We start from the raw sequence: 12,552 nt of genomic DNA, 5'->3' as shown, positions 1-12,552 counted from the left end.
CACAACTTTTTACAATATCATATTCCTTCAAGTCTTGAAATAGTAAGAGAAAGCTGGGCTACTTTAATTTCAGTTAGTTACCCTAGGATATTTTAAGAGAAAAATACAATATTTATTTACTACTGCCCTTGAAGATTTAAGCAATATCATTAGAGAGAAAAAAAATCTACAGAAACACTAATTCACAAAGACTATAAAATGTCACAAGAGGGCACCTGGGAGGTTCAGGTAGTGAGATGGAGCCCCAGGTGAAGCCCTGCATCAAGCTCCACACTCAGCAGGGAGTCTGCTTGAGGACTCTCTCCTTCTCCTTTTCCCATTGCCCCTTCCCTGCTCTGTCTTTCAAATAAATAAATAAATCTTTAAAATGAAATAAAATATCAGAAGAACAATATTTGCATTTCAAAAAATCTGGAGTAACACTTTTGAAAATATTATAATTTCTAGAGAGGAAGACAAACCATGAGAGACTCCTAACTCTGAGAAAACAAACAAAGGGTTGCTGAAGGGGAGGAGAGTGGGGCGATAGGGTGACTAGGTGATGGGTACTAAGGAGGGCACTGGATGGTATGAGCACTAGGTGTTATACTATATGTTGGCAAATTGAATTTAAATAGCATATTAAAAAAAGAAAATATTATATTTTCAAGGCAGTGCATATGTTCTTTTATCATATTATCTCAGGATACTTTGGTTTAGATAAGAATGCAACTGGCTACTTTCTTTATGCTCCTGAGGGGGGGCAAAAAAACAGCAACCAAACCCAAAAGAGAACAAAACAGAAAATAATATTGTATCATCTCTAATATCTCATTTCTACTCGTGTTTTTTTTTTAATAAATTAATTTTTTATTGGTGTTCAATTTACCAACATACAGAATAACACCCAGTGCTCATCCCGTAAAGTGCCCACCTCAGTGCCCGTCACCCATTCACCCCCACCCCCCGCCCTCCTCCCCTTCCACCACCCCTAGTTCGTTTCCCAGAGTTAGGTCTACCTCGTGTTTTAAACCTTTTTGTTCAATCATGTCAGTTTTCCCCTCCTTTGTGCCACGTGTATTCAGATTATAAATAATACTTTTTGAATTGGGACCTCCCATGTAGTCACGGATTTTCTGGCCCATTCAGGATTTCTTAAAATTTTGACAGTCATGAAAACATACAGAGCACTTTTTGATACACAGACATTATTGTGACACATGAAGGGATATCATTAGCCAATTTTCTTGCAAGTCACAATTCTCAGAAGCTTGTTATGGGGATAGAGTAACAATTTTTGAAAGAAGTTACAATAACATATATATTGAGCATATGTCAAATATTTATTTCACAAATCAATGAAGGAAACAGCAGGATAAACAAAGCTCATTCAAAAGAGGATACAGAAGACTAAAATATACAGCCAGGAAAAGAAAGAAAAAGCTGAAGTAAGTCATCTATAGCAGATTCAAAACTGATTAATGCCCTACAAGGCAACAAACCACAATTTTTTTTCCCCTACAGTGTAGAAACCATCTGCATCTCTATTTTGTCAATATTTATTTGCAATTTATCAATCTTCTACAAGTTAAATTCCAACTTTACAAAATTGGGCTCTAAGTACAGGGGATAGTCCTACAAAGTTACATTTTCTTAAAGCATCAGATGACCCTCAGAATGGGTTGTTATAAAATATTCTTATAGGTATTGAAAACCACACAGAATCTTTTTGTCTAATTTCCAAGTTTTGAGCAGTTTTAATAACATAGAAATTAAATAAATATATACATAATATGAGAAGTGATCTTATTCTCATCTTTGACCTAAGGGGTATTTAATATTTCATTCAAATTTTTGAATCTAAGAAAGAAACACAGCTGATTAAAAAAAGTATTCAGACTCTTTTTAAAATTATCTATCTATCTAATCTAATAAATATTCCCAAAGGGCTTATTAGAAAGCATTGTCCAAAGCATAAAATATTGATGTGATAGAGCATTTGAAGAATTTTAATTTTATTTTGTTTTAAAATCATAAAACACTTATACACTATATCTGTTATATTATTACATGACATAATAGAAAAACAAAATTATAGCATTGCATAATAGTAATAGAAAATTAATAACCCCAACAAAACCCACATATAAAATATAATCCAATTTATAGAAAAGAATTCCTGATATCATTGAAGTTCCTTGTATATATTTTTTCAACCATAATCAGCTCTCATCTTCAGCTATGAACTTGAATTTTGTGTTTATAATTCTTTGCTTTTTTATGGTTTTAATAAAATGTTAGAATTCATATATATGAATTATATATAATATAAAATATATAATGTAAATATTTCATATATATATCAAAATGTTTTCCCAATATGGCATGTTTTAGATATAGTATAAATGATGTCATACCACAGGTGTTATTCTGACTGCTTCTTTTCATTCAAATTTATCTTTTTAAAATGGACCATGTTGAATTGTTTAGCTAATGTTCATTCTTTTTCATCTGGGTTCTTGCTAGTTTTTAGCTATAACAAACAAGGAAGTTATAGTCATATGCTCATTTTCTTGTACAATTCCTTGAAAACATATGCATTCTAGTAGAAACATGGGGTCCAAGGTTTCATTTGTCCTCAATTTTGTCAGACAATTTCCAGCTTTTTCTAAGGCATTATATCAATTGACACATCCACTAGCATCGTATAAGAATTCCTCTTGCTCCACATTCTCAACACTAGTTTATTGTCAGAGTTTTTAACCTTGCCAACTTGGTGGGTAGAGAATGATAACTATGTTTTAAATTTCTGTTTCTCTTGATATGAAGGTTGTATATATTTTTATGTGTTTGTTTTCATTTATGCTTCATTGTTGGAGTTTTGTGTTTTTTTGTTTTGTTTTGTTTTTGTTTGTTTGTTTTTTAGTTTTTTGGTCTTGTCCTATTTTTTCTATTTTTTAAAACGTTTTAATTATTGAATGGTAGGAGTTTTAAATGTAGGCTGCTGCTATTTCTATTTTATTGATTATATGTGGCTGGCTTTTATACTTTTCTTTAATAGCGTTATTTGACTATTAGAAACATTCTATTTTAAAAGAGTTTCAGGAGTGCCCGGAGAAATTAGTCAGTTGAGTGTTTCACTCTTGATTTCAGTTCACGCCTGGATCTCAAGGTGTGAATTCAAGCCCCATATTGGGCTTGAATACCCAATGCCTACCATGGAGCCTACTTAAAAAACAAAACAAAACAAAAAATAAAATAGTTTCAAGCTTATAGGAAAGTTATAATGATAACACAGTGAACTCTGTATATTTATGTAGTTTTTCTTTAGCACTCTATATACCTGCACATGTGAATATTATCCTTGCTGAAACATTTGCAGTTGTAAAAGTGTATAATGTATAACGTTGGGAGTATCTTTCACATAGATCACAGTGAAAATGGTGGCTTTTCTAGATGTGAAGTCCAGTATTGCCGAGTGTGTTAAATTTTCTTCCCATGTAGACTTTTGTCTGGATTAGTAACTGTTTATTCTGGTACAACAGAAAAAAACAAAACAAAACAAAACAAAAAACAAAACAAAACAAAAAAAAACCTATCTGCTGCACTGCCAGCCTATAACCTAATGAGACAGCCTAATTCTTACTGAAATGAAATCAGCTAAAAATAAGCAGAATGGTTAATACAGTTAGCACATTTTGCTCACAAGAGCTCGAAATCAAATATTCCAACAGTCTTTCTCTTGGAGGAATTGCATCTGAGCTCTACTACGTGAACAACATAGGAATATTTCATTTCAAGCTCCTTCCTCTTCACTCTCTTGCCTACTTTTCCCATAAATTTGTTCAGGATAGCTTCTTCTGGTTACTAGGAAACCCCAGGAAGCACATAAAGTTATTTGGGAAATGTGGCTATTGTTTGATTCCTAGAGGTACGATAGCTCAATCTTATCATGTTGTCCCAGAGCTGAATGATAACTGACTAAAGTAGTTTATAACATTAGAAAGATCTATTACTGAAGGTTTGCTTATATTTTTTCTTTCTCTGGGCTTTATTCCCTCCTGTTTGCAATGAAACGATCATCTCATATTCCTTTGATAACAAGTTATCACCTATCTGTGGAAGCTTTATCTATGTAAAGTAGAATAGAATGGACAAGCTAGAGAAAGTTGGCGTCTATTTTATTCATTCCTACTTGCAGCAATGTCTATGAGCACTAATTATGAAAGGTTATTCAAATCTTTTTCTCCTCATATTGTTATGGAGAATTTAAATATAAATCGTTAATTCTTTTTTCTTTTTTTAAGATTTAATTAATTAATTAATTAATTAATTTGAGAGACAGTGAGCCAGAGGGAGAGAGAGAGAGAGAATCTGAAGCAGCAAACTCAACTCCATGGTGAGTGCAAAGCCTGACTCGGGCCTCCATCTCACAACCCTGAGATCATGGCCTGAGCCAAAACTGATAGTTGGATATTTAACTGACTGAACTACCCTGGAGACCATAAATCATTAATTTCTTATTGAAAACAAAATAAGTGACAAAGACATCAAAATCATGAAAGCAATATTATAAAGAATAATGTGTCAAAATTATCCCTTATCTATATGGTAAAATCTATGGTAATGGTTATCCCTGCTGACAACCACTCATGGTGGAAAGAAATCCTATTAGAATAAACCAGAACTTGTTAAACTAGATCATGGATGGATTGGCCAGAAGGAGAATTTCTGTCTATTGACTGTGTCCTCTGAGTTCAACTCCAAGGAAGTGCTAAGGGTTCAGGAGAGTTACGGAAAATTAATTGAAACAACACAAAGCTAGGGAGAATCATATCTTGAAAGTCATATTATCAACTTGTATATTACTCTTTAATTAGAAGTTAAAGATCAAGATTTTAATGAAATCTGCCCCTCATCTCAGCTCTCTGCAAATAATTGAAATTTATTCCCCTGGAGGGTTACACATTGGTGACAGAAAAATATTAGTAGAATATCAAGGGGGAAATGAACCAAATGATTCCAGTCTCATGCTTGGAAGTGAGAGGTCTATAGACAAATGGAAAACTTGACATTGTTGGGTTTGGAAGGTTTGGCTTTATCTTATTAAGGAATTCAATAATTTCTTAATACTTCGTATATAGAGAAAGATCCTTTGTGTTGCCTTCTGAAAGGTCATCAGTGCTATTAATTCTTCATTGTGTCAGAAAGAGAAAATCAATTGAAATGTAGTTGGTAATAAGGAGAGAAGGGCCTCAGGGGAAATGTAAAATTAATTTCACCCTTTCTTACCTTGTTGCTATCCTAAGTACATCCTTCTGCTTGCTGTCAGGAGAAATAATGTGTTGTCTGGTAGCTACTTACATATCAGGAAAGGGTGAAAACAGAGACCATATCACTCAGGAGGATTGTTGAAGTGGAAACTTAGAAGGAGCAGGTTGGAGAAAGGTAACTTTTATGCTCTTTGGTCTGATATTTTGTTTTTGCAATAAGTGCAAATGGAAAATGTTCTTCTTTGAAAGCTTTTTTCTTCTTTAAAATGTAATAAACATTTTTAATTATAATAAAATTTTCTTTAAAAATGTGTAATTATTTTTTTGATTATTTTGTTTTTATAGCTCTTTTTAATTTTTTAAAACATATTTTATTTATTTATTCATGAGAGACACACACAGAGAGAGGCAGAGACACAGGCAGAGGGAGAAGCAGGCTCCATGCAGGGAGCTTGACGTGGGACTCCTTCCCAGGTCTCCAGGATCACACTCTGGACTGAAGGTGGTGCTAAACCACTGAGCCACCTGACTGCCCTAATTTTTTTTTTTTCCTAAGGGGGTAGGGGGAGAGAGAGAGAGAGAGTCTTACATAGGTTCTACACTCTGCACAGAGCCCGATATAGGGCTCAGACTCATGACCCTGAGATTATGACCTGAAAAAAAATAAGAGTCAGTCGCCCAACTAAGTGAGCCACCCAAGTCTCCTTTCATAGATCATTCTTAGTAACATCATATATCTCCTCCAAACAGAAAAACAAAACAAATCTCTACAAAAAAATGCCTTACTTAAGCCCAATAAATTATAGTAGAAAATCTTAAAAAATAAGTATTTTATTTATTTGACAGAATGAGGGAGAGAGCATAAGAAGGGGGAGCGACAGGCAGAGAGGGAGATCAGGTCCTCTGCCGAGCAGACAACCATCTACAGGGCTCAATCCCAGGACTCTGGGATCGTTGCCTGAGCCCAAGGCAGACTCTTAACCCACTGAGCCACCGAGTTGCCCAGTAGAAAATATTTTAATTGTTTTAATTAATGAGATTCTAAAGAAACTTGTATTGACAGATTTAATATTATTGATAGATTTACTATTATTCATAGAAACGTAATTACTATCCTTATAATTTGTATGTGTTCCATGATTTAATGAAGAAAATGTAAATCAAATATGAGAGAATGGAGTTGTAGAAATAAAAATTTAATTATGTCATACTTTAAAGACTCTTAAACATATATCATTTAATTGCTTAAGCCAATGCTCTTAGCACAGACAGAAAGATTAGCATCCTGAGTAATAGCTAAATAGATTTATATTGCCAACTGGTGGAATACATAAATCCTTGAATTGTAAAATTTATTACTCGAATTACACTGAGTTGGGAAAAATTGAATTTTCAAAGCCTTGGTACACGAGGACCGGTTACTAAATGAATGTGATTTTGACTTTTGAATTACTGCATATAATTTAAGGCACAATGACAGACTCCTTAGTTTCACAGATTTCTTTCTTTCTTTGAACATCTAACACTCTAGATGAAGTTCTCAGAATTCTTAAACTGTTATTTTTTGACACAAATTGTTTCTTCTTTTTTTTCTCTATCTTTTCTTTGGCATTTCAATGCTTATCAGTGAAAATTTAGACACGATCTTGAATTAGGCAGAAGAATATTAAGAGGGAGTGAAGAGTCCACATTTTCACACACTTTTAACTCCCTGAGAGAGAATTTCATATGCATTGAATATGTGAGACAGTTTATTGCCTAGATTTCCAACCACTGTGTTGAATTTAAAGCTATCAATCGGATTGTAAATTAAGGAAACCTAAAGTTTCAGTTAAGAATCTTCAAAGCAGAATCATAATGTTCAAGTGAGGGTTGCATATTGTGCAAGGGATACTTAGTGATTATGTATGCATGTAAGCATATTTTATATCTCAATGGATGTATCAATCAGGCTAGCTAATAACCTCACCTCTTTCAACTCTTCTGCAAACTTGGAAATCTGTATAAATTGCATCATTAATTAAAATTAAATATATATGTATATATACAGCACTTTATTCACATACTGTACAATGTTAAACACTTCAAAGTTGAGAACTTCCTCAACTTAATGCTGAGTGATGGGACTTATGTGTACTTATTTACATTCTGGTTACAATTGAATGTTGAATAGTATTTCTGTTCATTTTTGTGCAAGGCTTTTTTAAAAGTAAAAATCAAATTCAACAGAGCTTTTTATTTTTAAAATAATTTTAGAACCAGAGGTCTGCTCTGCTAAAGAAGACCGAAAGTTTCGGTGGGAAGATTAACAATTCAACAGCACATCTTTAGAATCCAAACTAGCTGGATGAACATTCATGACAAACGGTTTGTTACTTTTTAGTACCATATACCTGATTCTCATAAAAGTTCTATTTTTTATTCTTCTCTAAAAATGAGTTTTTTAATTATCCTATTATATTTTTTGGCAGTGGAAATAACACCTAGAAAATAGAACATGTGGAGGTCATATTATATTAACTCTAGAGACATGGATCTTTCTTATGGAAGATAAGTATTTTGTCAAGTTTAGCTTATGCTTGAAAATTATGGTACTGTCTATTGAGAACCAGTAGGAGATATTATGTAAACATATATATAATCTAAATAATATATAAAATACATATACATTTATTTATTAATCTATAAATATACATAGGATATATATAAATTTGTCTATATATTTATATTTGTAAATAAAGATATTTATTATAAGGAATTGGCTTGCATGATTATGGAGGCTGAGAAGCTCCACAATCTGTCATCTGCAAGCTAGAGACCCAAGAAGGCCAGAGGTGTAGTTCTAGTCTGACTCTGAAGGCCCGAGGACCAGGAGTGCTGGTAGCACGTCTTAGCCCAAGAGCAAGAAGGACACCAATATTCCAGCTCAGTAGTCAGAGAGAGAGAGAGAAAAAGAGAGAGAAATTGACTGCCAGAACAATGAAGGGTTTGGGAAGTGTATAGACCTGAAATCGATGATATTTTCCAATTAATATCTTTAACTCTAGATAGCCAAACAATTTAAAGTACATTTTCCTTATTCAATGCATCCCTCCAGGGCAGTTTCATTTTACATGACTCTGAAGTTTAGTTTGTACTTTAATGCAATTTCATTTTTAAATTTCAGAAACCCCTTGAAAATATGGAACAGAGAAGCCAAATGCCAGAAATCCATATTCAACAGTAAATAAAACAAAATTGTTGAATTTAAAAGTTAGAAGGTATATTCCTTTTTATTTTTAATTTATTTTGAAATATAAATATAGAGAATGTGGCTTATAGTGTGACAGCTCAGCACTAGGGAAGACCTTGGCTCTCTAAATTTCCTAGACCTAGCTGCTATTGATAATAAAGGAAGGCAGGTCTCCCCGGGACATGCCATGGGAGAAGGTAGCAGGCTGCATCACTCTTCAGTGACTTGGGCCCTTTGGTTTCTTCTGGACAGTACAGGGATTCCATTTTCTGTCTACATCCTCATTTTACTGCAAAAACCCCTTTGGATTTAATATTGACTGTTCACAAATAAAAGTTCTGGTGCCCTACTTTTATGTAAATTCCCAATTTGGCTGAAAGATCCAAATCACAGCCATCGTCTCCTGTCTTTTCACCACTCTTTTATCTCTAAAACTTAGCACAGCACTTGGCACATAATCAGTACAAGATAGATATTAATTTAATAAGTGAATATATAAGAAGTCCGAAGTGAACTCTGTCTTCCTTTATATAAATATCAATTGCAAAATATACATTTCTTCTCTTATGAATCTACCCAAATGTATGCTGTGCCTCTCCCCCATGCTAATGATGTAAGAAATAACATATCTGAGGACTAATTAAAAATTTTATCACTGTTTTATTCTAAGGACCTTATTGGGAAAGAACTACAGAGACCTGACTTTCTTCTTTTACATTCTGTACCTTTGTGTACGAAATTTAATTTAGCTAATGAAAGGTATCCAAAAAGGACCAAAATGAAGTCTTTTGCATATTATCTAAACTAGGACTTTACGCAAATTTGAGGTTGGTCTTAAAATGTTTATTGTCAATATGAGAAACCTAAAGCTTAGAAAGTAAGTTCTCCAAATGGCACTTCAGGAAGTGCGTCATATCCCAGGATGCCCTGTGTCTTTGGAAAATATTCCTTTATCCAGCCTTCACCACCTACATAGCCATTAACTCATTTGCTGAACTGTTTTTTCTTTGTTTTCTTGTTTGTTGTCGCTGTTTTTCCTGAGAAATTCTTTAGTGGTCTAGAGTCTAGTCCATTCCACAAACTGAAGTGTGACTATACTCTGTCAAATCTTGATACAAATCTGCTAGTTTTGAAATACAGTATATCTTCCAAATTCTTTTCAAAGTTTAGTATTTTTCAGGAAGTTCTTTTGCTACTTGAAATTCTCTTCCCATATTTTCCTAAGCTTCTTACCTGCTATTCTGTTCCCTTCCTTATTTTGCAATTCCAATTCACTTACTCTACAATTTGGATGACAGTTTCAGATGTCGTAACTAACTAATACACAGCCCAGCCCCATGTTTTACACAGAAACAAAATAGTCTAGATAAAAATGAAATGCTATGTTAATATTTTCCACCAGTAGTTTCTCTTATTATGTAAATCATAGTAATGGTTGAGAAGAACAATTGTACCTCGTTTAAAAAATAAACTCATGGTTGTTCAGCTAAATATTCAGAATGTCACATAAATGTTTCAATTAGCTGAAGTCGAAATACAATCAGGCAGGACATTTGTTATTCAGCCAACTCTTACAGACAAATTTAAATAGTTAAGATTACAGGAAAATCGTTATTTTAAAATTGTTACAAGATTTGCAGTCAAACACCATTGAAGTCCAGACTTCTACCCCTGATATCTCTTATTGAGACCAGACCTCGATTTCTAGAATTTCTAAGCTTTCTTCTTTTAAATATGATATACCCATTTGTCAACATAGTTTTTTTTTTAATTGAACATAAGTTGATATGAATGTTTCAATAAGATTAAGCTATTATTTCTTTGGGATTAGATTTAACTTTAATTTCTTATCTTGGACATGCCTTTCATATAATGCCACCAAAGGCCCCATTATGTTAATATGCTAAAATATCAAGGTACAGAAAGTAAAAAAAAAATAAGGTACAAATCTGAAATATATTTAAGTCTGCACACATTTTACATGATGCATATGTTAATGTCTCTGAATTTGCATTCTTGAATTGACACCTGATTTCCTTAAAATGTGATCCTTTGAATGGGGACCTGTGGTGTTGCCTGATGTGGCTCAAGAAAGAGCACTAGGACGATCTTAATTTATGTATTGTTGAGGATCTTCAACTCTGCAATGAAGACAAGAAAAGCAAATAAGGTGTGATAGACTAATAGGAAATACAAATTTTACATAGTATATAGGCTGGTACCTTATGAATTATAGGCAAAATGTATAATAAATGGTAAACATACATAATGAAGAAGCTAGTAGCTTACAAAATGAGAACATAATGGATTTAAGGACAAAAAATAAATTAATAATATGTGAAATGTGCCAAAAATAGAGTCCATGGAGACTGTGGCAGAGACTGTGGCTTGATGATAGAAAAAGTTGGAAGGAATAAGATCTGGTCTTGCCATTTCTGGGCTGAGAGCCATCTCACTCCTAAATCAGTCCACCATTGAGGACACCTACTCCTGTTCTGACTCCACATGCACTCTATCCAAGGGGTATAAGTAAAACCCACTGCTATTCAACAGACTGATGACAAGCTACTGCGGTCAGCTCCTATACCTGCCCCTACATTTCTGATAGGGTGTATATCACTGACCTGAGGAACTTTCTGTCTGTGGGCCCCTTGCTCAGATATCAGCTCTGGTGCTTATGACTACACCTGCCACAGGGAAGTTAGTGCATCAGAGGGAAAAACACAACACAGGAAATTTGTGCCATTCTAGATCAAGGTAGTATGGACTTTGAACAACTTGCATGGTATCCTTTCCACCCCCCTCCAAGATTGATTGATTTATTGATTGATTGATCTATTTATTTAGAGAAGAGGGAGGGGTAGATGGAGAGAGAATCTCAAGCAAATTCCTACCTGAGCACAGAGACTGACATGGGACTTGATCCCAGGGTCCCAAGATCATGACCTGAGCTGAAATCAAGAGTCCAATGCTTAACCAGCTGAGCCACCCAGGCATCCGAATTGCAGGCTATCCTGCGTGTTACCTCATGCTAGCTGTCTTCTTTTGCCCCTTGCTGTGTGATTAAATTCATTTAATAAACAATGTGGTTTGAGCATTTTATTTGTGTTTATAAGCATTCCAGTTCTTGGTCTCTGGGGTGGCTCACCTGGTTGTATGGAAACTAGTGTTGGAAGCTAATATTGCTTCAGAGTAATTTCCCACATGATATTGACCTTGCTGACCTGCTCATCTTCAAACCCTGGACAGAGGGTCTAGAGTCAGTTGGGAGTCTAACCAACTAAACCTTCCAGCTCTACAGTTTGATGGTGATTTAATTTCTGGCTAAATCTTTCTCAGACATAAATGGACTAATAGTCCTTATAGGTTAGCGTGTCATCTTGAAGAAAGATCCAGAGGAAAATAAATTTAAAATCCAGTGGCGAGTAAAATATAGTTATGTAACTTGCTCTTTAACATTTTGTTCATTGTATTATTACTTACAAATGGACCAAATGTATAAGCAATAGATTATTGTCAGTAATATTTCTTAGTTAAAACTGAAGTTTACTTGTTGAAAAATAATTTGAAAATTACTATTGTAACTATTCTGTTCCCATATTTTAATCACCAAGTAATAACAAAAAATACAATACTTTCCCACAAGTCTCTTTTGTCTCCCAAGAAGCAGAAGAGATGATTTCTAATTATTTATAAATTCTAAGTACATACACATTTTAACAAAGTTTCTGTATAAAGGTAGCTCCTAGCCATAAATTACATTATTTGCAGTCTTTAGTAGCAGTTCTGGTTTCCATTCTGGAATAAGATTTGCCTTTATATGTAATTCTTGGTCATGAAAGACATAAAAGCAGGATAGAGAAATCATTTTTAATTCAAAAGATTCATTTGAGGGCACCCCTTCCACTCCCTGAGTCAGTTTTGAGCTTCTGACTCTTGGTTTCAGCTCAGGTCATGATCTCAGGGTAGTGAGACTGAGCTCTGTGTCGGGCTCTGTGCTCAGTGCGGAGTCTGCTTGTCCCTCTCCCTCTGCCTCTCCTCTATCTTAATTTCTCTCTCTCTTTCTCA

The sequence above is a fragment of the Vulpes vulpes genome, chromosome 4 (genome assembly GCF_048418805.1).
Source record: "Vulpes vulpes isolate BD-2025 chromosome 4, VulVul3, whole genome shotgun sequence".
NCBI classification, from domain to species: domain Eukaryota; kingdom Metazoa; phylum Chordata; class Mammalia; order Carnivora; family Canidae; genus Vulpes; species Vulpes vulpes.
The sequence above is the reverse complement of the archived record's forward strand: the minus strand, read 5'-3'. Positions refer to the sequence as shown.